Below are 27,755 nucleotides of genomic sequence, written 5' to 3'. Positions count from 1 at the left end.
TACAGAGACTCAGGGCGGCTTACAATGCGTTAAGCAATAGCCTTCATCCTTTTGTATATTTATACAAAGTCAGCTTATTGCCCCCACAAACTGGGTCCTCAATTTACCTACCTTAGAAAGGATGGAAGGTTGACTCAACCTTGAGCCTGGCGAGATTCGATCTTACTTTAATTGCAGACAGCTGATGTTAAATTACAGAGCTCTGTCTGTTGAGCTATCCAGGCTCCTATTAATCATATTGAGCCAATTATATTGCACATTGGGCCAAAACCATGAGACAGATAAAAAGATGCACCCAGAGCCAGTCAGCACAGAACAGAAAATACTAATCAGCCATTAAACAAGCACATAGCTGTACTAGAAAAAAAGTGAGAATATTGGAAAAACAAGGTGCAAGAGTAACTGCAGTATGGAAATCGATCTTCAAAAACAACAACACTCTTTTTGACTCCTAAGAAAATTATTTGAGAAGTTGCCACAAAGTGGAGGGGATCAATTTATTTTTCAAAGCACCAGAGGTCAGGACAAGAAACAATGGATGTAAATTAATCAAGGAGAGAAACAACTTGGAATTAAGAAGAAACTTCCTAACAGTGAGGACAATTAACCAGTGGAACAACTTGCCATCAGAGGTTGTGGGTATTTCATCACTGAAGGTTTTTAAGAAGATACTGGTCAGCTACCTGTTTGAAATGGTCTCCTCCTTGAGCAGGGGATTGGACTGGAAGACCTCCAAAGTCCCTTCTAGCTCTATTCTGATTGATTGATTGATTGACTATGATGAAAAACATGCTTTTTTTCAGATATTACATTTGGGGAATGAATGGAAAAAAGGCAAATCTGTTTATACAAATGAGCTATAGGAGAGATCATACTATTAACTTTGCTTCCCACTTTGAAGAAATTAAGATGATGTCTAACTTTCTGCTATAGATCATAGTTTTGTGCAAAGGAATACATGAGGACTAAAAAAATGTTAAATAAAATATTATCCAAGAAATACTAAGCCAATTATTGAAATTGATTAAAACATATAAACCAGAGGCCATGACTAGTGAAACAATATCATCATGAGAGATCAAGGTGAAAATGAATGCTTTCAAGATGTAGATTTACTTTCACATATTGATTTACTTAGAATTAAAGGCATTAACAGGCAAATATAATTACAAGGTAATAGGTAAACTACAAATAAAATCAAAAGCGGTATGTTAAACAAAGCAACTTCCATAGTAACACTACAAATATTGAACATAAGTTTTTATTAAAACCCATCAGTTTGTTTTTTCTTGATATCTGGAAATCTTCAATGCATATTTAGCTGCCATTAAAAGCTACCCCTCATTAGAGTGAAATCCAAAAATGCAAACTAGAAATGATCATGGAATTAAAACTCAGCAGGAATGTACAACATGATGCAATATTTTATAAAATATAATTAATATAACAAATATTATTTTGAACATAATCCACAATCTCTCTCTCATCATTGTCATCCTCCTGAGCTGGCAGTTATGCCAGCTTGGATTGACTCTTTGTCTCACCCAGGCTCAATACTTCAGAAAAGGCTTTAGGAAATACTCCTGATCAACTGTTGAAATATATACAATACTCTATGCATGTAACCCAATTATGCCCTCCAACTGTATTTAGGGATTTGTTTGAGGGACAACAGAAGATGCTAGGCAGAATGTTGGGCAAGCAATGTTGAAAATGTCAGTTTTTTAAAAAAAGGATTCATCAGCCATGCTCAATAGCTTCAATACATTGAAAGGCAACATAGTGGGTACTTTATCTCAGGTAACAATAGGTCTTAGGCTAGATTAGCAGTCACTATTTTGAAAACTGAAAGGTTTGGAGTTCTTATGAATTATTCTGTTCTTAACACTTAGGCAGTACCCAAACAGTTTTTCCAAGCCTAAGAACAAAAGATACTGTGCAGACTTGGATATGTAAGAACAACTTATAGTATGAAATAGACCCAGTTAAACTAAAACTTAGACATGGTCCATGTATGGGTAAATCTTAGTCTTAGTCCTCAATTTACAAGCATATTTGAGTTGGAATTATGGTCATAAGTCACTGCAATCATAAATCAAGGTATCACGTGACTGGACCTGGTTTTTTTTACACTTTTTGAGGTAGTTATTAACTAGTTGTGAACTTCACAATGCCACAGTTGTTAAGTGAATCAATTTTCCCCAATGGGAATTTTTTTGCCAGAAATCAGAAGTAAATGTCAGAAACCAGCAAAATAAATCTTAAATTGTGGTCACGTAACCGTGGGATCTGCAAATGGCTGTAAAGGTGAGTTTGTTGCCAACTCTCCAAAATGTGATTATATGACCATGTGGAAAGATGTAGTCATTGTAACTTTGAAAATGGATTGTAGATAATTTTTGGAGGTGTCTGTTATAACTTCAAATGCTCATTAAGTGACCAATTGTAAGTCGAATACTATCTATATATCAGAGGTGGGTTTCAGCAGGTTCTGACCAGTTCTGGAGAACCAGTAGTGGAAATTTTGAGTAATTCAGAGAACCGGTAGTAAAATTTCTGACTGGCCCTGCCCCAATCTATTCTCTGCCTACCAAGTCCCAGCTGACCAGGAGGAAATGGGGATTTTGTAGTAACCTTCCCCTGGATTGGGGAGGGAATGGAGATTTTTACAGTATCCTTCCCCTGCAACGCCCTCAAAGCCATGCCACACCCACCAAGCCACACCCACAGAACCGGCAGTAAAAAAATTTGAAACCCACCACTGCTATATATCATAAATAATGTGATTCAGATAAATCAAGGATAATACAGTAAGGGGTATAGGCACTGTATGTCTGTATGTGTAAAGTTTCAAAAAGCTAGATCTTTTGGAAGAAGGTCGTTCTCCCTTCCATTCTCTTACATTATATGTTCCAGAGATTGAAAAAGCTTCAGAAGGGGGCATGATGAGAGGAGCTTAGGAACTCTGAGCCGCATAACACACACAACCCATTTTATGGTATTTAGACCAACCAGTTCCATGTGGAATGTTAAAAATATAAGGAAGGTCCTATTTATTATCACTCTCTATCCAGGAGCGCAAATGAGGCATGCATTATTTGAGTACAATAATGCAACTATAGATTCTGTGGAATGAAATTGAAAAATTAAAATTTTATATATATATATATATATATATATATATATATATATATATATATATATATTTAAAAAAACCTGTAGCAATAGTTCTTTTGGGGGACTTGAAAGTTAGAAAAGAATTCTACACATAGAATCTAAAGTGTTTTTCACAATATTATTTCTTTCAATGGTAGGACATTGGTTTGATTCAAATGCTATTAAATAGCCATCTAGAAAAGTTGAAATGTAATTTGAAGTATAGCATAACACGTTCATATAAACATTGGAATTAAAATTTCTTTATGAATCAGCTGTTTGAAGTGAAGCCCTATAAGGATGGAAAAATGAAAGTCAGGAAGAAATTCATGCTGTGTATTAAGCATCACACTGCTTATAGATTCATCATTGCTCATGACAAAGATATTCTAAGTGGACCTCCTGCCTCTCTGCCATGCTGACATTGTTTTGTATGGGCTGCTGTTAGATCCCTGTAATCCTGAGCCTTGGGATCTTGTTCAACATGTTTGCCCCACTTGGTAGGCATGTTTGTAAGCATTTAAAATGGAAATGAACTCTAATCATTCTGTGTGCTTGTAACAAGGAATTTAAATCCCTTTACATAATTTAATATTTAATGTAATTGGTGTTTTCAAGCAAAGTTTGCCTTATACAGAATTTGTAATAATCCTAGATAAGTTGCATCTTGACCATAAACAATGTAAATGGCAATTTAATTTTAATCAGTAGGTCTCATTCACAGGTCAATAAATTTGCAATTAAGATGCTACAATATTCTTTGTCACTAAGCTCCTGACCCATTACATGCCCCATTTCTAAACTGTAGAAGAATATGAGGAGGATACAAATTTATCGATAGTTTTGCCACATTAATGTAAAGCCACAAACACAATGTTTGATGTTGAACTGTGGAATATAATTGATTTGTGGCATAAAAACAGATGCTAACCTCAAAGAAGAATGAAGATGAAATATTAGTATTCCAAATCATATATTCAGTTAAAATTAAGGTAACAGAAAGTTGGCAGGTGCTTTATTTCTACTCATAATTAAAGTCCCACAGAATAAATAGAGATCTTACTTTCCAACCAAATGTTGAAGAATCCATTTAACACTAACCTGGGGCCACAATTCTGCAGAAGCTGCAAAGGAAAGGTGAGTCCCTCCCCCATTTTCTCTCTTTAATCCAGAAATATTCTCTCAATGTATTTGTTTCTCCATTCAGTGGTATGTCTGCATAAGGCACTGCCTCTTAATACAAATGGTGTGGATCCTATGACTTATAAATCTTCCTCTACTTTTTTTTTTTTTTTGCTGTGAAAGGAAACCTCCAAAATTCTAAGTGTCTTCGTTGCAGTAATAATTTTTATGCTATTCTTTCTTCCTTTTCTTATATAGCTGAACACTATACAAAGTGAACCACTTTTTATTCTTCCCTTAATTGCCATATTATTCTCTGGAACTCCCTGCATCTATCTGTCTTTGAATTCAATGTATCACCCTTAACTCTTATGTCTTTCTCCTATTTTTGTAATTTATTACCTTTGTGAACAAATAAGGTACTTTCTGTACTCTTTGCCTTTTCTCATTGAATTGAACAATAAACTTCTCATACATTATTGCTTTCTTATTTGAAAACAATAATTTGCTTTGTATGCTAGCTTTAAATATTATTTGTGCTGTATTTCCTCTGAACTGTCAACTCTTTATTATTTGATTGCCTTAATTAGTCTCAAATGCTAGTTAACATGATGTTTGATTATTAATTATAACTTCAATTTTGAACGCATAAACCTGTCTAATAACCTCTATTATAAAGGTCACAACAGAATTGATGTTGGGATAGGATCCAGTTTACAATAATTCCTTTCCTTAAAATTGAGGTGAGGGTATCATCACAAAAATTCTAGGAAAAGAATGGAATTTTCCATTTTCACTTATATGTTGCCAATGTTGCAAGTAAGTCACAGTCTTTAATGGAAGAACACTTTGCGGCAGGGTTTGATTTCCTTTGTCAGAATATTTTTCAGAATATTTTTCTACAGATTAACTAGACTACTAATTCCCCAAAGAAGGGATATAAAGAAGATACCCCACCAAATCAGAATTCCCCACTCCAAGTTTAATTAACTAATCGGGTAAAAGTTCAAGCTATCCCAACATGTACTTTATTGAACTGCATCCATAAGAGAATATATATTTTTTGTACATGGATTTTGACCTGTAAGCAATCATGAGCTTCAAGGATGGTGAGCCAGGTATGGATTCAACATCTGCATCTTCAAGTTTATTGAAAAAGACAAATGAAAGGCACAAACCTAAGTGTGAGAGACATGCAGTTGTAAGTCTCCAGAACCGAAAAATTCCATGCATTATTTCACTAGCAGATCCAGGTTTTACTATAGTTCTCTTAGTTGAGTGAGGGTCACTTCCCCGCTGCCTTGAAAGAGGTGGTGGTGAGGCCTTTCCTCAAGAAGCCTTCCCTGGATCCGGCAGTATTAGCCAACTATCGTCCTGTCTCCAACCTTTGCTTTGTGGCAAAGGTTGTTGAGAGTGTGGTTGCGCGACAGTTTCCACAATTCCTGGAGGAAACATCTTATTTAGCTCCATTCCAGTCGGGTTTCAGGTCTGGGCACAGCACGGCATTGGTCGCATTGGTAGATGATCTCTGGAGAGCTCGGGACAGGGGTTGATCCTCTGTTCTGGCCCTGTTAGACCTCTCAGCGGCTTTTGATACCATCGACCATGGTATCATACTGCACCGGTTGGAAGAGTTGGGGATGGGGGGCACCGTGTTATGGTGGTTCTCCTCCTTTCTCTCAGACCGGTTGCAGTTCGTGTTGGCAGGGGGCAGAGGTCGACCTCGAGGCCTCTCATTTCTGGAGTGCCTCAGGGGTCGGTCCTCTCGCCCTTCTGTTCAACATTTATGTGAAGCCGCCGGGTGAGATCATCCGTGGCTTTGGGGTGAAGTACCATCAGTATGCTGATGACACCCAGCTGTACATCTCCACCCCAGGCCACCCCAATGATGCCCTTGAAGTGATGTCCCAGTGCCTGGAGGCTGTGCGGATCTGGATGGGGAGGAACAGGGTCAAGCTCAACCCTTCCAAGACTGAGTGGCTGTGGTTCCCAGCATCCCAATATAGTCAGTTAACTCCATCACTGACTATCGGGGGCGAGTCTTTGGCCCCCGCAGAGAGGGTGCATAATCTGGGAGTCCTCCTGGATACGCAGCTGTCCTTGGAGGAACATCTGACAGCTGTAGCCAGGGGGACCTTCTGTCAGGTTCGCCTGATTCGCCAGTTGCAGCCCTTTCTTGATCGGGATTCCCTGTGCACAGTCACCCACACCCTCGTCACCTCGCGCCTGGACTACTACAATGCTCTCTACATGGGGCTCCCCTTGAGGAGCACCCGGAGGCTCCAACTGGTCCAGAATGCGGCCGCATGGGTAATTACAGGAGCCGCCTGGCGCTCCCACATAACACTGCTCCTGCATGAGCTGCACTGGCTCCCAGTGGTCTTCTGGGTGCGCTTCAAGGTGTTGGTTACCACCTTTAAAGCGCTCCATGGCATAGGACCTAGTTATCTTCGAGACCGCCTGCTCCTACCAATGACTTCCCACCGACCTGTGTGCTCCCACAGAGAGGGCCTCCTCGGGGTGCCATCAGCCAAGCAATGTAGGCTGGTGACCCCCAGGGGGATCTTTGGGGGCACCTACCCTCTGTAATCAGCTGCCCCCAGAGATAAGGAGAATCCAAGACCTCGGTGCCTTCCGACATGCCCTTAAAACTTTATTTTTTCAGCAAGCCGGGCTGGCTTAACATATTTTTTAACATATTTTTAATTTTTTAATTGGTTTATTATCTTAAATTGGGGCCAAATTAATACATATCCTTTTAATTGTTTTTAATGTTTGTATTGTATGTTTTTATCTGGCTGTACACTGCCCTGAGTCCCTCGGGAGAAGGTGCGGTATATAAATTCAAAGTAAAATAAATAAATAAATAAATAAAAACTTCTCCCTTAATCAAAGATAAAATTCACATCTATTTTATATATTAAAGCCTATATTTAATATCTCAAGAGAATCTGTGATAGCTGTGACAAAGATGCTCAGCCTGATAGATACAGAGACATCCTGTTTCATTTTTTTATTTTTTTAAATAATAAAATGTAGCTTGCTCACACTATTCAGTGCCATTTTGAAGAAAAACCACCAGCACTGAAAATACAGAAACGTGTAAGATAGAGCCAAATTTTATTAGCCCTAAATGTCAAATGAATTTTGTTTTTGGTTTGTTTGTTTGTTATAGGACCTTATAGGACTTTATAGTGCAACTGCCTGAACAAAAGCAGGACCATACCAGAAAAAACAATTCTTGCACTTTTCTTTTGTTAAAGTACATCCGCAACTATTGCTTGGGGCTTTCTTCCTGGCAAGGATGACAAAAAAAACAGAACAGGAATGAAAAGATGAACATACAGTTCAAAGGGGTCTTCATTCCCATCTTTCTTTCTTTCTTTCTTTCTTTCTTTCTTTCTTTCTTTCTTTCTTTCTTTCTTTTCTTTCTTTCTTTCTTTCTTTCTTTCTTTCTTTCTTTCTTTCTTTCTTTCTTTCTTTCTTTTGTCAAGCATACAGTATATAAGATAACAGTAAAAGTATAAACATAATTTGAATACATGAAAAGAGTAAGAGTAAAAAGAAATATTAGGACAGGGATGGAAGGCACGTTGGTGCACTTATGCACACCCCTTACAGACCTCTTAGGAATGGGGTGAGGTCAACAGTAGACAGTCTAAGGTTAAAGTTTTGGGGGTTTGGGGAAGAAACCATAGAGTCAGGTAGTGCATTCCAGGCATTGACCACTCTGTTACTGAAGTCATATTTTCTGCAATTGAGTTTGGATCTTCCAAAGACCTGGAGAAAAAGACTCAGAACTTTAAACCCTTGTGAAACACCCGCAGGGTGGGGGCCCATCAAAATCTTTCCAGAGGGCAATTTAGTTTTGCCAAGTTTCTCAGTATCAACATCAGATTCCTTTTTTTTAAGATGGAATAGCATCTGTTCTTTTTCAGTCATCTAGCTCTACCTCTATCCATGATTTATTATTTCTCAAAGATCACAGAAAGGCTTTAGGATGACATCTGCAAGCCCTTTCAAGTCTCATAAGTAATCATTGGAGTGCTGGATGCATCAACTTATTTGCACTAACTACGTATTTCCTAACCACACCGTATCTTGTGTACCATTTTGTCAATTGTTCTGTTTAGTTCCATTTGTATACAGTTTCTCTTTAGTGAGAAGCTCAAAACAAATTTAGTCTTCAAATTTTCCAAACAAAGATCCCATCCTTTCCTTTTTATTTCTTTCACTACCAACTGAGCTAGACGAAAGTCATTCGTGTTGATTTTAACTTCCCTTGCATGCTTAGGTTTCTTTTATGCTTTGGCCTTGATTAAATGAAGAGGCTTTGGATGAGGGGGAAAAAATAGAAAAAATGAGGATGAGAGGAAGATGTTGTATAATGTGTATATAGAGGAAAAAAATAGCTTCAAAGAACGTAGCCAAGGGGAGCAAGCAATGGTTAAGATTAAATATGAGAGAGAAAATGCAGAGTGAGTTTGATGGAAAAATATTCCTTAGTAGAATGTTTATTAAGATGAGGAAAGTAATAGGAAAAAATTAATACATGCATATGCTGATAGAATGCGGATGAATGTTGTATGTGGTCTCTTACACAGAATGAAAGCTTGTCAGAAGGAAGGAAAGTGGCTGTGAACATACTTCTGTCTAGTTCATGTGAGTGTTGGGTGTATGGAAAAAAATGAAAATAATTTGAATAGGGTTCGTAAGAAGTGTGTATGGCAAAACAAGAAGAGAAAGGAGGGGAATGAATAGATACTACAAGTGTGTGGGCTGAATAACAAAGAATACACCGAGGTGGTTTGGTCAAATACAGAAAATTAATATGGATAAAATTGCAAAAACAACATATGAAAGTACAATGAAAGGGCTGAGAGAAAAAGGATATATTTTCTGTGTACTGAAAAATAGCTTGGTAATGAGAAAGGATAGTAAGTCAAGGTTGATAGCCCTTGATCAGGCTTCCAAGTAGCCACTATGTATTCTCCTCAGAATATTTCATCCAGTTCCCCTTCCATTTGTTTTCCCCACTAATTTTCCAATAATTGGCCAGCATTCTTTAACACACTAATTCCTGTCTATGTTATTTCGAGTGCCCACTTTAGCACTTTCATTTCCCCAAAAGATACTTATCTATATTTATGTGATTATTTAAAAAAAAAAGAAAAAAGAAAGAAACAGTATACTATATTTCTTTAAATAAATATGCATTTCTTGTTTTTGAACTCCTCTGAAATTCTATGTATTGTATCTATATTTGAGCTGAGAACTGAGTTCTGTGTGAGCAGACAGTACCTGACTATGGTGAGATCAGACAGCAGTTCCTCAGTGCATGGAGACATTATCTTAAAATTATATGCAGATATTTATCAGAACTGAGTCAATACTGCTGTTGGTGTTTGAATTTTCTGTTTTGTATAAGTTGTTTTAGTTGATTCTAGTAAAGTTAGAATTCCTCAAAAGTCTCTTCTTCTAGAACTTGGTAATTTGCTTTGACTTCACATTTCCTGACTTTTACATTCTTTTTCTTCCCTTCCTAATTCTCCTCCCTTCCCCAACATTGTTCCCACTGCATATCTCAGAGGATTTACTGTGTTCCTTTATTTGATATTTTCATCTCACATTTTAATTGTCCTTTTCACCTTTAAAGTTCCTTTATCTGAAGGTGAATTAACTTTCCAATTGATGGGCAAGCTGCCACATTTCTTTTGCCCAGATAGTTTTTTGTCAATTATGAGTTATCCTGAGACATTTCATTTCAGCTCTTATTTGCTTCATAGCTTCCCTAGAGTTTCCCATGCTTTCACAGAAAAAAAGAATAAAGTCTTACCAAAATGGCTTAGATGAGAGTGGCAAGTGAAGTAAATGTACCCATTGGAAACAGCAATGACCTCTAGCCGCTTCACATATTTTAACAGCATAAGCAGAATGTTGTCCTTCAATCACTGGTTGAGAATTATGGGAGTAGTATTATGGCACATTTATGGGGTATGCATCTGGGGAAATATCCATCAGCCTTTCTAATATATGTTAGTTTCTTATGGATTTATTCATAATTCCTTCCTGTTGTATTTTCACTTGTAAATGAAAATCTGTCTGTCTGTCTGTCCATCTCTATCCAGATATCTAGCTAGCTATTTAGCTATCTAGCTAACTAACTAACTAGCTATCTTTCACAAAATATAGCTTTTTTTGTACTTTTTTTTTTGTTAGTTGCGAAATTGTGTCTGACATCACGACCCCATGGACAAGGTTCCTCCAGGCCTTTGTGTCCTCTACCATTTTTCCTGTCCTCTACTATTTTAGGCTAAAATAACATCTTAGAATCATATGGCTGGAAGAGATCTTGGAAGTCCTCTAGTCTAGCCCCTTGCTCAAGGCAGGAGTCGTTATACTATCCTGGACAAATCGCCATCCAATATTTTCTTGAAAAACTCCAGTGAAAGAGCACCCACAACTCTGGGAGGCAAGCTGTTTCACTTATTGTTCTTACTGTCAGGAAATATCTCCTTATTTCCAGGTTGAATCTCCCTCTGATGAACTTCCACCCACTGCTTCTTGTCCTGCTCTCAGTCTATGGAAATTAAATTGACACCTTCTTCCCTGTGACAACCCTTCAAGCATTGGAAGACTGCTATCATGTCCCCTCTGAGTTTTCTCTTTATTAGGCTAAACATATCTAGTTCCAGTGGTGAAATGTAAAATTTGTTACTACCGGTTCTGTGGGCGTGGCTTGGTGGGGGGTAATGTGACTGGGTGGGCGTGCCCAACTTTTTTTTTTTTTTTTACTTTTAAAAGCATTTTTTCTATAACCTCTTCAGCTGAAGAGGTTGTAAAAAAAATGCTTTTAAAAGGCTCTGACGATCAGGCAACTCAGCTGGGATCGCCAGAGGCTTTTAAAAGCATTTTTTACTACAATCTTTTCGGCTGAAGAAGTTGTAGAAAAAATGCTTTTAAAAGCCTCTGACGATCCCAACTGAACCGCGCGATCATCAGAGGCTTTTTTTTTACTTTTAAAAGCATTTTTTTTGGCCGAAGAAGTTGTAGAAAAAATGCTTTTAAAAATAATTTTAAAAAAGCCTCTGATGATTGCGCAGCTCAGCTGGGCATGTGGTGGGGGGAGGCAAGGATTTTTGCTACCAATTCTCTGAACCACCGCTGCCATTGCTACCAGATCAGGCGATCTCATCCAAACCAGGAGCATTTCACCCTGCCTAGTTCCTTTAGCCATTCATGGTATGATTTATCCTTGAGAGCCCCTATCATCTTTCTTGCTCTTCTCTGAACTCTCTCTGCGGCCTTACCATATTTTTAAATCATAGTGACCAGAACTGGATGTTCCAAGTATGGTTCCACCAGTGCAGTATATAAAGTGGAACTATTATTTCCCGTGATCTTGATGCTATTTCTCTGTTGATGCAGCATAGAACTTTTTTGGCAGCTGCAGCACACTGCTGATTCATCCTTAAGTGGTGATCTTACTGATGGTTTGAAGATCATTAAACCAAGAAATGTATAACAAATAAACATCTAAAATATTATGTTTCAGATCTACTGTTTTAAGAAGGTATCTTAAAGATGTGAAAGCATATGGGATCAGAATAGAGCAATGACAGAAATATTGGACTAGAGATGAGAAAACTGAGATTGTTGTCCAACTTCAGCCATAGAAATAGTAAATGAATTTGGTTCGATCATTATTTCTCGCGATAAAATTGGAAGAAGAGATATTGTCAGTTCTAGAAGAAAATGTAGGATATACATCTAAGAAATAAATAGATTCCAGAATTTTTATCTATAAAATACAAGCAAATTAATCACTGTGGGCTTTCAAAGATTCCACCTGCTGATGCATTAGACCTGTATCAAGTAGGCTCACACTTATAATTTTTTTTATAATTTTTCAGCATCATTTGAAATATAAGTTTGTCTGCAGAATATAGATTTTTCAATACTATTTGCTGAAAAAAGGCAGTACCTTGCCTTTTCAGCAGGAAATTAGACAAAAACAACAACCCTCAGACATCTATGGGCTTTTTTGTATGATTGTGATTATATTACAATTCTTAAGGAAGAATTAATGTTATGACATGCATCAGATTCAGCCATGTTCACTTTCAGTTTGCAAGCGTTGAAGAGAACATTAGGGGCTCCCAATTCCAAATTCAAGAAATATTAAATGGCTTTTAAGGCAAAGTATATTGCCTATCCTTGAAAGTGCACATGTCATCATTGATGCACTAAGAGAGAAGAACAATGTTACAGCAATGTTAGATTCAAACCTTTGCTCATCTATCCAGAAACGTAATATGAAAAGATAGTGTGTTCTAAAACTATTCCTCTAATACATTTTAGAATGAAGGGCTAATGACTCATAAAAATAAATGTTATTACTTGGGTATAGCAGCTGTATTTGCTATAAGGGTTTCTTTTAAGCATAAAAGAGTAATACACTATTTATTTTCCTGTTCACCACTGAAATATTTCAGTAAACTAGCTGAAGTTCTTTGAACTAATTTTAAATGAGTATTTTTATCCTAGTAAAGTTCATTAAATCTCTTAATGCATCAATAGCAAGTATGGTAAATCAGTCCCAAAATTAATGCAAAAAGCTTTAAATTGTTCATCCTCTTAAAATGGTTTAAAATGTGCTTATGCACAATAATGGTATCTGCAATGTATTCTCATTCAAATAAGTGATTTATAAAATTTCAGTACAGAAAGCTTTCATTTATTAGAGCTACTTTGGAAATAGAGAAGCATTTGCATTTCACTGATGTTTGCCATTTTCCTTTCTTTGGCTTTTCTGATTTAAAATAATAAATATTCTACATGTAAACTACGTATTTCAACACGTTTCAGGAGACCATATCTCAAAAATGACACTGTTTAAAGAATTAGAATTGGGAAATTAATAGATCCTTTCTTTCTGGAAAATTATACTTATAGAAAGCTTCCACTGAGGCCAAAATTTTGGACATTATTTTAATATAATCTGATGAAATTATATAAATGCCTTGCTGGATAAAGCCAAAGATCTATCTGTGTTGTAGTGGCTAGCCTAGGATGGAACTTTTACTGATTGTTATTACCCACAAAAGAAAGGTAGATTTCCTAAATGCTCTAACACATAATCCATAGTATGTTCATTAATGTTTCTATGACACTGAAAGGCACCTTGAGACCTAAGTATCAAATCATATGCTTTTCCTCTGACATACAAAGCAAATTGTGAGTGATGATAATCTGAACTGCTTCTTTAGTCTAATTGTCTTTGATTTCTTCTTCTTAAGTTTAAAAGAATGATTAAATCCCTAAATAAACTAAACCGGCATGCAAAAATAATTTATTGAATTGTGGAGTCCTTGAGGCTCTCTGAGCTTTGTTGTTTACTTGAAGCTTGAAAGCTTGAAAAACTTGAAGTTTTTGTTATCAATGTTTATATACAGAAACTTAACCTGTTAGTAATGGGGATGTGTGAACATTCAGTTGTGCAGTTTATTAGATGTTTGTATCTGACACTGGTAGGCAGGGCTATGCTATTTAGACAATTATGCAGAAAAAATGGTTGCTATGTGGTGGAGATTTGTCTACATGCAAATTTCTTGCATGTAGCACTACTTGCAGAAAGCACCATTTGCATGCTTTCTGAAGCATTTGAGCCAGGGGTGAAATTCAGTAGGTTCTGACAGGTTCTGGAGAACTGGTAGTGGAAATTTTGAATAGTTTGGAGAACTGGTAGTGGAAAGTTTGAGTAGTTCGGAGAACTTGTAGCGGAAATTTTGAGTAGTTCAGAGAACTGGCAAATACCACCTCTGGCTGGCCCCAAAGTGGGGTGGAAAAGGAGATTTTGCAATATCCTTCCCCTGGAATGGGGTGGGAATGGAGATTTTGCTGTTTCCTTCCCCTGTGTTGTGACCCAGGCTTCCTGAGTCATTAAAATACATGAGTAGTCCCTACTGTTAATTTTTGGCAACCTAAAATTATATAGCTTGTCAGCTTATAGGAAATAATGTCTTCAAGGAATAGCCATAAAAAAAATAAATGATGAAAACTACATATTTCTCATGGTTTCACTTTACAAGGAAAGAGATAAAACTTCTCTGATGTTGAACTTATGTCCTCCATGGACACTACTCTAGTTTTCTTGGGAGTGATTGATGATTGCCTTCTTCTAGGATGTTCTTTTACCTCCTTGAGACTTCATGATGATCTTTCATCCAATTACCAGCAACCAAGTCTCACCCTGTTTAGCTTTTTCAATATCAAGATAGCACCTGTCTTTTTCTTCTAAAAACTTCTAATATGCTTTTCCTTTACCTTTCTCATGTTCTAGTGATAGAATTGCTTTTGTAAATATATATTTTGCCATTTCCTCCTTTCATGTCTTTGCATGGACCAAAATTTGGGGTAAAAAATTCTTAAACTAAAAATGACCTTCTCAACATTGAACATAATCTTCTTAGCCAGATCATATAAACATCCAGGCTGTTTCTTTCCTCACCAAGCCATTGGAAAACCTCAGACAAAGAACTCTCTTTGGGCTTTGCTTCACAGAAATAAGGGGATGGACCCACATAAATAAATACAATGAATAATATAGGAATAGGGTCTGCTTGTCACCCCTATTTTAAAGCTTCATGCTTCAATGGTGTTGTAGTTTAGGATGCCACAAATCTGACGCAGCTCTGAATGATAAATTTAAAGTTTGATGATAAAGTTTCCAAAGGCAACAACATGTAATAAATATCATCACTAAATTGAATCTTCTTCTAGAATTGTGTATGTTAACTAACTCCTTACAAGAAATTTGTTGAGATAGTTTTGAATTAAGTTTCTTTTTTTTAAATCTGCAGATATGTATGCATTGCATAAATAATGAATAGATAATAAATGCCTCAACACTCCAATATTTTAGTGATCAGTTCTCTAAGCTTGGCACAAGCCAATAGAGTCACAAAGAAAGCCTGCTTCCACTGCTTTAAAAAAAATCACCCAAAATAAAATAAAATAAACCTTCAAGATAGTGAGTCTTAAAATATTTAATGTTTCAAGGAATGGTCTTCAGATTATAAAATATCAGTCACTAAAAATGTCGTTTCACCAAAGTACTTTTCTGAAGCAAGGAAATTTATTTTTGCCTTTGTATTCCCAAGACACAGTCCCTCACAACAACAACAACAACAAATATTTGATTTTTTTTCATTGTTTTTGTTTTGTCTACCCTCCCTGTTGATTATCTTTATTCTGATATTACCTTGACCAAATCTTGAGATAAAGAGAAAAAAAATCTCTCCATCTCTTTGTTCATCCCTAAGGAACAGTAATGTTGAATATTATCTCTGGCTACTTGTCCAATATGTTGAACAGGTACAAGAAATTAATAGCTCCATATGATTTCAATAGTGGGGGGATATATATAGGAGGTATGAGTTCCTTCAGAAAAAGAGTGTGCAGATATACTGCCATTACAATAAAAATATTTTAAGGTATTATGTCTTCACTGTTTCACCCTGATAAGATTTTAAAGCCTGCTTTATAAGGTTCCTTTCTGTTGTGATAGCAACATTTCCATAGTCCTACAATGAAATTAAAATCGAAGGTGTATTTGGGGAAAAAAAAGCAAATAATGCAATCTACTAAGCAGAACCTCCCTTTAATCCATCTGCTAATACTAAAAAGGGGCACATCCAAAAAATTCATCCATCAGCTCCTATCTCCTTACTGTTGCTCTTTCCTGTGGAAATTAGGATTACATTATAAACTGCAGATTAAAATAAAACTGATATCCAAGCAAGCTTAGTTGAAAGCAATCACTATCAAGAAGCCAGAAGACTTCTTTTGACTTCATTTATTTGGAATGAAAGCTTAATATGAAATATTCCATTTGAATGTGTTTGCCATGCTTGCTTCAGTCTCTAAACTGTGTAATCTATTCTGCAGCAATTCTTTCAAAACATTTAGCATGGTCCTCTCAACTTTCCCTTCCTTTCTCTAGATGAAATGAAGCTTCCAGTCATCCAATGAAATTATGACTTTTTGGCAACAACAGTACCTTTATATGCACAACACTAACCCGGACTCATCTTCTCATTCATAATGATCAGACCACTCTCACAACATTGATTTCATCGTCAACATGTTAAGTCAGGAGCAGCAACCTTTCAATGATTAGAGGCCATGCTTTACAATTTCAATTTTTTATTTATTTATTGACTGAAATTTACAATTGACAATGAGAGCATTTATTTGCTGGCAATAAATGTAACATCGGAATAGATGAGAATTAGATTTCTGAAGGGTTAGTTTGGTGACCAGAATGAATAATTTTCCATGAAGTGCTGAGTTTAATAGAAATAAAATGTTACAAAGCAGATTCCCCCCCCCTTTTTTTTCCCCCTGGCAAAAACACTGAAGAACTGTGGGTTGAAAACCATACATGGCCTGGAGGACAAGATTGTCCATGACCATTCCAGATTCTGACTTTTATTCCATCATGAACTTTTCAGATTGTAACCCAAATCCTCAGTTTTGTTCATATGTCAAATGTTTTCTAGATGCATGATAACTTTCAAATTAACTTTTAAAAAACTATATCTGCAACATTACCATATTGAAACTAGAATGCTGCCTCATGAAATATGAGAATTAATGCTGATAGAAACTACATTGTTCCACATGCAGTTCAGCAAAACTCTATGTTTTCACTTCCTCCAGATACTCTCCATTGCATTTCTTTCAACCAGTGACTTTCCTGGAGGCAATAGGTGGCCCATTTTTTTTTTTTTTGCTTCACAGTTTTACTTTCAGTTTCTCCTTCAGTGCTATGTAATATTTACAAAGTTATGGTTCAAGAGACTTAATTGTGAAATGACATTCTATGCTTAACATACAAACTTCAGAAAAGTATCTGGAAATGGCTGTTTTCTTGGGCTTCAGACCTCAGACCTTCGATAGTGATCTCCCAACATTTATTACTATAGTCCCTTCACAGGATACTCTGATGCCTAGTGACTGTTATTAACATAAAAGTGCAGTGTCTCATGATGATAATATCACATCAAGAACAAATTGCTTAGGAAGACAATATTTTACTCAAAATTAATGCTTTATTGGTTGCGTCAGAACTTTCAGTAATGAACTACTATTCTGAACTACTCCATCCCATACTCCTTAGATGCAGTCTAATGAGTGATTGGATCCTGTCTTCAGGACAATTCTTGAGTAGTTGAGTATTTCAAAGGCACAAGACCAGATTGAAAAACTGATTTAATAAGAGCCAGCACAAAAAGAGATAAAAGACTAGCTAGTCAGCAGTTCAAATTCACATTTATCATCAGCTGACTAAATAATTTTAAGAAAAATATTTCTCTTTTCAATTTTCCATTGGCCTAAGTAATAATGGTAGGGACCTATCTTACAGTGTTTTGTTAAGATGCACTGTAAAGATAACTTTTCAGAGAAGTAGTATTTAAAAATATTATTCGAGAGGAAGGCTGTGTTAGGAAAGAGGATGCCTACTTTTACATCTCTTTCTTCCTTTCAGCATACACTGGCAGGATAACACTAAGCAGGAGGGGAATTCAGCCCTGGTCTGCTGCTCCCCAAACCACCTCGTTGCATTGTGTCTTTAGATCTCCTTCTGACATCTTATATTACTACATCTTAAAATGTGCAGAAGTAATACATATTAGCAAACATCTTATTTTCTCAAAGTAGAGAAACAAACCTCATTTCAAGTATCTTGAAGCTCCTCTCCTGCCAATTTTATTTCTCCTAAGTCTGCCAATATTACCTTTGTATCTGTCTTATCCGTCTTTTGCTCCAGCCAGGCATCTTAAGCATCCATCTTTGCCACTCAGTGAGAACTGATCATTTGTAATGAGTCCATGGGAATAAAGATTTCAGATACTGATGGTGAATGCCACAAGCATCTACTGAAAGCTGGAAGCACTTGTTTGATTTTCTAGTCTGCGCTTTGAATGAATAAAGAAAGGAAATGTGTAAAATATTGAAATACTTACAAGGCAATACCGTTTGAAATATACTTTCCACTACCGTGAAAAAATTTGTTATAGTATGTGATTGAAAGTTAGCATAAAAATTATCAAAATGTTGTGTGAGCACATGTGTGTGTTTATATGTGACAAAAATAGTAACTGAGATTTTTAACAGGAAGGGTTTTTTTTTAATATTATAAATATATTCAGAGATATCACTGATCATCTCAATCAAGGAATTCTGCAACTACTGTGTGCTTCCTAAATTAAAACAGCTCATTGTTTGTGAAAACAGGAGGAGTACATTGAAACTGCTAAAAGAATTTCCAACAATGTAGATAGAAATCAGCATCTTGACAGTTTTTCTTTATAAAATAATAAGTTGACTTTTGCAAGTATTTTTAACAAAATATTGATGAAAATGACTCACCAAATTAAAAAGGAATGAATGAAAGTGTGATTGAATTCTAAAGTAAAAAAGAACAACTAAAATACAACCAAACATAAAGATGGAGAACAGGCCCAATGCAAATTCACTCTTTCATAATTGTAAGGATTGTCTTTTGCTTATTCTTTCTCCAAGAAAAAAAAAAATCCCATGTGTTTGTGCATGGTTAGCTGACCCAGAAATATCAACAACATGCACTGCTGGTCAGATTATTTTGGAAACAGAACAAGCAATGGTTGGCATCACTCTAGCCTAATAACACAGAGAAGGCTCTTTAAAGATCTCATCCCATCCCAAAGGATGGTCAAGTAATGGTAATATTGATTTATTGATTTATTTACTTATTTATTCATTCATTCAGTTTTTTTTTAAAGCTATGCATCTCATCTGGATGGCAGGCAATAACAGATAAAATAAAAGCAATCATATTTTGAATGCAATAAATACATACAAAAATTAAAATACCCAACAGGTGAATTACACTGTGGTAAGATAGGCAGACAATAAATTTCACCAATAAATAAATAAAGCAGCACAGACAACAGTGCTAAAACAGTCAGGGGATGTGTCCTTTCCCACACTTGGGGTGTAGAATCAAGTCTTTGGTCATTCTTCTAACCCAATTTTAAAAGAAAGTATGTTATTCTGGAGGAATATTTCCTGGAGGAAAAGTATGTTATTCTGGAGGAAAAGGAAAAACTTCGGAACTGAAATAACCCAACTATTAAGTACAAAGAAGATATACATTTCTTAAAGCTATTTTTTTTTTATCAGATTTCTTACATAAGGACATATCTATGGTGCACATTAAGTACACAAAATAGCTTTAAGTCAAAAGAAGTGAATGATTTATGTTGTTCAAATAGGCAATTGATGTAGATCTAGGGTCTCCAAAATGCTGACTTAGCTAAAAATATACCAGCACATACCTATCTTATCATCCTTCAGTCTCTGAGTCCTATTTGACTTTTAATGTTAAAAAGAAAGTTTTACTTAAAAAGCACATGAAACTCAGATGCCACAATTCAAAGCACAAGTGCAAACATTGCCCATCTTTCCATAAAGCCTGTAATGATGAATGACTGCAATTCTGTGATTTATTTGGAAGTGGGTCCATATGCTCAAGAAAAAAAGAGAGAAAAGGAAAATAGGGAGCATCCTGCAGAAAGAGGTATTAGAATAGAATAGAATAGAATAGAATAGAATAGAATAGAATAGAATAGAATAGAATAGAATAGAATAGAATAGAATAGAATTTTTAATTGGCCAAGTATAATTGGACACAAGGAATTTGTCTTGGTGCGTATGTTCTCAGTGTACATAAAAGAAAAGATAAGTTCATCAAGAATCATAAGGTACAACCCTTAATGATAGTCATAGGGTACAAATAAGCAATCAAGAAACAATATCAATATAAATCATAAGGATACAAGCAACAAAGTTACAGTCATACAGTCATAAGTGGAAGGAGATGGATGGTGGGAATGATGAGATGATTAATAATAGTGCAGACTTAGTAAATAGTTTGACAGTGTTGAGAGAATTATTTGTTTAGCAGAGTGATGGCATTTGGGAAAAAAACTGGTCTGTAGGTATTTTCACAACCCTCTTTTTGACTTGTGCAGTATACAGGTCCTCATGGAGGGCAGGCTGGTAGCAATTGTTTAGATTAAGTGGCAGGTAACATTTTACAAAATTGGTTCTTTGCCTGCTCTCAAAAAGATGAGCAAAATTAATTCTTGGATACAAGACTACCAGGGAATGTGGCAGATACAGATTTGATAAGATGGAGTTAATGAAAAGCCACTTCCATTTTTGGAAGTGTTTCTTCCAAGTGTTTCTTCCACTTGTTTCTCCATAACAGCTATACCAGTGGATATGTGTCATATATGCACAGGCATGCTCCTTTATCTTTGCATATCTGAATTAAAGGCAAAAGGAAAATTAGTATTATATTTGAGAAACATCTGTCTGTTTGTCTGTCTTCTGTCTGTGCCTGCCTGCCTGCCTGCCTGCCTGCCTGCCTGCCTGCCTGCCTGCCTGCCTGCCTGCCTACCTACCTACCTACCTACCTACCTACCTACCTACCTACCTACCTACCTACCTACCTACCTACCTACCTATCTATCTATCTATCTATCTATCTATCTATCTATCTATCTATCTATCTATTTTATATAGCTCTCCATCTCACCAGAATTGACCCTGGGTGATATTCAATAGATTAAAAACCACACTATAAAAACAACCACTATAAAATATGCTACTTTTATAACATAATAACAGTGTATAATAAACATATGTGAGAAAACCAGAGCCTGTTTGTTTTGCCTAAAAGTTAGACTTAGAAGACTTAGAATAACTTTATTGTCACTTTGAATGTACATTAATCAGCATACATTAAAATGAATTCATTGCTCTCAAAGGGTCTTCACCTCAAATATACACTACATAAACATAACAAAACAAACAAACAAATAATTATGCATATACCCACATATATAACATGGAGAAACAACAGAGTCTAATTCAGATTTATACATGTACATGGCGAGAGAAACGATTCTTGAAAGTTTACCAGACGGATGGCATAGGGACCAAAGCTGTTACAGAATCTGGTGGTCCTGGTAGAAATACTTTGAAACCTCCTCCCAGAGGGGAGCAACAGAACCAGACCATGATGTGGGTGTGGGGTCTGTAACAATGCTTTGAGCTCTCACCACATAGCGCTTATAAGCAATATCCTGAATTACTGAAAGTGAGCTTCTTATAATCTTCTCGGCTGTCCTTACCACTCTCTGAATGGACTTTCTCTCTGAGGCACTGCAGCCACCAAACCAAACAGTGATGAAGTTTGTCAGTCGTGCCTCTGTAAAAAGTGGCCAGGACAGGAGGAAAAAGATGTGCTTTCCTCATCCGACACAGGAAATGCAGACGCTGGTTTGCACGCTTCATTAAGAATAACGTGTGGAGAAATTGGTTCAGATTCAGAAAAGATCACATCCCTACTTGTACACCAAGATCAAACACAATACAAATATGTATCTTATATCAGGGAGAATAAGAATAATTTTGATTTCTCTGCAAATAATACATTGGAATAACATTGGATTAAGATTATTATATTGTTGTTTTTCATTTGCTGTTAATTTACACATTAAGTAACAAAAAATGAAACTCAACAATATAACAATCCAACAATATAATGTTTTTTCCTTCCATTCAATTGTGTTCAATTTCTGGAAACTGCTTGGACAAGTCCCTGCAGTTTTTTTGGCAAGGTTTTTCAGAAGTGGTTTGCCATTGCCTCTTCTTAGGGTTGAAAGAAATTGACTAACCCAAGGTCACCCATCTGGAAGCCTGAGGATCTCCCAGTTTCAGCCAGTTAAGCCTGATGCCTTAACTACTACATCAAATTGGCTGTCAAGAATGTATTATAATAGCCAAAAAGTAAAGGAAAATTATGCAGTGGTCAATCCAACTTCTCTGAGTTCTAGAGATGGCTTATTTTTCAATTATTATTATTTCCCATGTGGTTGGGTTTTCCATTAAAAGTATGAGCATCCTGAGGATCTTCCTGCATTCCTCCAAATGCTAAAAGCAGTGTTGTGCCAACTTGTTATAAGCTCCCTCCCTTTAGTACATGTGGGCTACTCCATGTGGGCATTATTTAATAATAGTAACAAAAAACCTTACAAGCCAAATTTCAAGCTAAAGGAATATGTTTCTTACCCATACACACTCAACATTTATACTGTACAGAATATCTTGTTGGACCTCTGTCAGGCTTTAGGCCTGCAAGCTTTTTTCCAGAAGCTTCTGAAGTCACCTTGTTGTCAATTGGTAGATAAGCACTTTTAATTCATTTTAATATTTCTTAGTTTATCTAGTACAGGAATCAGAAATGTCCTGTTAATCCACATCAGGCATTCATATACTGTGTTTTCTTTTCATTCAGCAGTTTAAAGAATCAACGAAACTTTCCATCATTTAGCATAAATTATTTCCATAACTACCATTTCATAACTATCATTTATGATTAAAATATGACAGAATATTCCTTGTGTAAGCCAACAAGAATATCAACTGCAATATTATTTTTACCTTAGTTATTTTTATAGATGTATGATTTCCCCCCAGTGGATTAGTTACAGCTGAATGAGAATCCTACTCCCAAATTCCCAGGCAGAAGAGTGAAAATTACAGCCTTAGCACTATTTTTTTATAAGACTTTATTAAATTTCAGCAGAAGATAAAATATAAAAACACAGAAAGAAAAAATTAAGGGAAAAAAGAGGGTCAGGGAAAAAACAAAACTTGTTACCAAACTTGCAGTGAACTCTCTGTAATTGTGACAGCAATTGACCAGGGAGCCTGGAGAGTCTGTCTGGACTCAAATCTCATTCTTAAACAACAGGTGGGATGCATGGCCACTAGATTTTTGTGATACATCAGCTTTGGTTGATACATTCATCTTAGCCCTGTGTAGACCTGGAAACCTGATGGTACTAATTTCCACTCCTTATTACATCTTATTGGACAATGCAATCATCATTGTGCTAGGAAGTTATAAGTGGTACAAAATGTAGTAGCCAGGCTGCAAGTAGAAGAAACCAACTACTTTGAAATAATATCTATTACACAGTTACTGCACTAGTTACCAGTAGGCTTCTAGGCTTAATATAAAGGGTTGTCCATTGACTCCAAAGCCTTATCCTGCATGGCACCAAGTTAATTTAGGGATCACTTTATTCAATATCCTGTGAGTATACATAAGGATGATTGTGGAAATCTCACTTGCACAAGAGGTGAGGGACATGGATTAGAACAAAGATACTCTGTGGTTGCTCCTACACTGTAGAACAGGGGTGTCAAACTCAATTTCATTGAGGGCCACATCAGGGTTGTGTTTGACTTAAGGGGGCTGGGAAGGCATGGCCAGAATGGGTGTGGCCAGCTTGATGTCACTTGTGTTGGGGCACCAGAGGTGGCCTGAGCACTCTGCCAGTGAAAACAAGCTCCCGAGCTCCATTTTCAGCTGCAACAGCCTCCTGCAACCCTCTGCCAGTGAAAATGGAGCTTGGGAGGGCCACATGCGACCCTCCTGAGCTCCATTTTCACTGGCAGAGGCACTGTGGACTTGTCCTTAGCTGTTTCCAGGGCAGCCCTGTGGGCCAGATCTGAAATGTACTCACTCCCTTACTCTTTTCAGGTACTGAAAATCTTTCTTTGTACATTTAAGCATTCAACATCTTTTGGGGAGGAAGGTTTGGACAAGTTTATTTTGATTTCTGGTGATCACATGACATGCCCCTGCAGGTTTGTTGGCAATATTTTTGGAAATGAGATAGTGTGACTAGCCCAAAGACACCAACTGGATTCCATGCAGATTTTCCTACACCTATTTCAGTGCTTTAACCACTGGACAGAAGGCAATAATTTGGCAACCATTTCAATAATGTTTTCAGTGAGTGCAATTCTTTTAAAAAAAGATACTTGTGATATGGTAGCACCTCATTATTATATTAAAGATCCTTCAGTGAAGATAGCCATTCTAACCTTGATTGACCTTAGAAAGTAAGCAAGCTTGGATTGGTTCAAGCAAGTCATGGGATTTATGGGAATAAATCAGGGGTGGGTTCTACTTACCTTTACTACCAGTCTGCATTGCACTCGTGCATGCATAGATCACCTATGATGACGTCCGGGTTGGTGGGTGGAGCCTCCTGCCGGTTTTACTACCGGTTCTTGCGAACCGGTCCAAACCAGGGGCAATCCACTACTGGGATCAATGGCTATTATACTCCTGATAACGGTATAATTGCCGTCTGAAGGCCATCTGCTGGGACACTAGATTTTCTTGTGTAGTTGATTGGCCACCATGAGAATAAACTGCTGGATTAGATGGACCAGGGGTCCAATCCAGCTGGGTACTGCTCATGTTCTTAAGATTGTCACTTGAAGGGAACTGCTGGAAAATCCCAGACTAGAATGGAAAATCCCACATTCCAGATGATAGCAAGGACAATCCCTCTCTTCAATGTTTTCAAGTAAACTGTCTGGATGCAATCACCACAGATCTTGATAGAAAGGAGGCTGTCTTTCCTTTTAAAATGTATTCGCCTATTAGAACAATTTACACAACTGCCCAATTGATGTGCAACTCAGGATTAAAAACATGAAACAAATATTATAATAAAACACGTAAAAACTTCAAGCAAATGCAAATACTCAATAAGAGCCACATTTGGTCTAAAACCCAGTGCCTGGGGTAAAGCCATGGCTTTTCAAAAGTCAGGGAAGGCCAAGACTGTGAGAATCTCAGGGAGATGACAGCTTTTCAACAAGGCAGGTGTGACATCAGAAAAGGCAGGTGTACTGGGTTCCACTGGCTGACACTGCTTAAGTAACAAGACCTGGAGTGTGATCACCTTGTCAGATCTTATTGGATGTATAGAAGTCACGGGAGACAGGCAATCCTCAGGGCCTGTGGCATTTAGTATTTGAGAATATCAAACAAATTACAGTTAATACCTAAAGATCTTCAACAGTAATTAACAGAGATACTTGTCAGACCTGCATGTCCCAGGCCATCCACACAGGATTGGAAGAAAGAAGAGGCATTTCCATGTGGGCGCTGCCTTTCATCAGATATTCCATAAATATCTGGAATATATTTATAAACTATCAGGCTCTGCTGGATTTGCAGAAAGTGTAACAATCAGCTGCTAGAGAAAACCCAGCTTTATTCATTTGACATTAATTACATAAACTTCTCATTTTCTGTAAGTTTAGTCAAATATTGGGTTTGAGCTATATTTTATTTTAATGGCTCTATTTTGTAGCACTCAGCTGGTTTTAGATTGCCAATAAATTGTTGTTTGTGTTACTTCTGGAAGCTTCTCCTGGTTTTTTTTTTAATCAACACAATAATTCTCCCTGTGCTGTGACACCATAACGCAAGGTATGGCAAACTAAGGGAATGAATTGTGTTCCACAGTGCTTTCCTTATCAAGCATTTAAAGCAATATGTCTTTTCCTCAGTGTCTTTACTAGTTCATTATCCTTCTCCCTTGATTATTTCCTCTCAAGGACATACTGATTGCTTTTGGGATTTTTTTTAAGTGGCATATTTACCTTTTGGTCTCTCTAGTATGGCTCCATTCTTCACCTGTGTTTTTTTTTTTTTTACTTTTTACTTCATTTCATTCATGTCAGACCTCTCTGCCATTAATTTGACTAAGAAAAACCTTCAAGATTGAATGTTAGTTACAAAGGAGACAAAATAATGTTTGTTTGTTTATTGTGTCCTTTGTTTAAATGCAACTATGTAAAAAGCAGAATCCAAGGAAATAAATGCCAAACTGTTTTTACAGATGGACAAACCTGTCAGTTTCATTTTTTCTTCAATCAGTCTTTCAAAAAATGAAAAGAGAGAAACTACTTCATTCTATACTATTTGTAAAGATATGTGCAAATTCTGGGACATTACCTTGAAAATCAACTAAACAATACCCTCACTTATTTTCACTGGTTAAATTTATTAGGCACAACTGTACCATTTGAAAAAAAAGTTAATGTTATATCTGCCTGCCATTTAACTGTGAAACCTAATTTAATATAAACCGATAAAGGTAAAGACAGGAATTCAAGCCAGTATCCTAAGAACTAATCTAAGGGATTTTCTGTTCTTAGGCTATGAACATGTATAGAATTGTGTTAATGTAGATTAGTGCTCTCACAAAATGGCTTCCAGGACTCAAATAACTGCAAAATACCAGTTATGCAAAATGCCACCTTTCATTCTCTGTCGTACCCTTCACCCATAAGCACTCTTATCCCTGCTCACCTTTGTAATTCTTTTTTCAGGGAAGTTAGGCACATGTCCAAACAAAGCTTTCATGCAATTTTTGTCATTTATATTTCCTAAATACAAAATTGTAAGATGCCTAGGAATAAAGAATGGGCTAAGGTTGGCACTTAGCTTTATGCCATGCTACTTTCTTAGCTCACAGAGAGAAAGAGAGCGAGGTCAGATTAAAAATATATATATATATGAAAAAGAGTAAATGATATAAAGGAAGCAGCGCTAATTCATAAAAGTAAAAATATTTGAACTAGATTAGTGTTTCTCAACCTTAGCAACTTTAAGATGTGTGTAATTTAATTCCCAGAATTCCAGGTTGGTTAGGCAATTCTTAGAATTGAAGTCCTTGCATCCTGAAGTTGCTGAGGTTGAGAAATACTGAACTAGGTTTATAAACTACATTTAGCCAGACTTTATTTTCTTAACATTTCTCCAGATTACTATTTCTTACTTCCTTTCTGCACTTTGCATAACAGTATTTAAAGTCTATTCTTACCAGTACCAGCTGATTAGATCAGATAAAACCAAACTATTATTGATCCCTCATTTTCCAGAGGTCTGGTGTATGTGTGTCTGAAGCAAGATGGTTCTGCTTTTCCACGGTAGCACTGCAGCCTCTTGGTGACGGTTAGGCTGGACTACTCCCTGTTAATTTTTCAGAAGTCTTTAAAGTCAGAATTGTTTCAGAGAGCTTTTTCCTGATTTTATCATGCCTTCTTTACTTTCTGTTTTATTGTTCATAGTGTTACATGCAATTGTGTTAATATTGTTTACCTCAAAAAACAATGGTGGGATTGGTGTGAATGTCTATGGCAGTGATGGCTAACCATTTTACCATTGTGTGCCAAAAGTGGGGGGGAGTGTTGCATGCATGTGTGCCCACACTCATAATTCAATGCCCCCTGGGCCCCGCCCGCTTTCGGCACATGACAGCAAAAAGGTTACCGGTGGGCCTGGGAGGCCTGTTTTTCACCCTCCCCAGGCTCCAGAGGCTTTCTTGGAGCCTGGGGAGGGCAAAAACGGCCTTCCCCATCCCCCCAGAGGCCCTCTGGAGGCTGGAAATGGCCTGTTTCCTGACTTCCGGTGGGCCCAGAAGGCCTGAAAATCAGCTGACGCTGAGCTAGGGCAACTCTCGCGTGCTCACAGATATGGCTCC

This window comes from Pantherophis guttatus, chromosome 1, assembly GCF_059756535.1.
Source record: "Pantherophis guttatus breed Tessera chromosome 1, ASM5975653v1, whole genome shotgun sequence".
NCBI lineage: Eukaryota > Metazoa > Chordata > Lepidosauria > Squamata > Colubridae > Pantherophis > Pantherophis guttatus.
The sequence above is the reverse complement of the archived record's forward strand: the minus strand, read 5'-3'. Positions refer to the sequence as shown.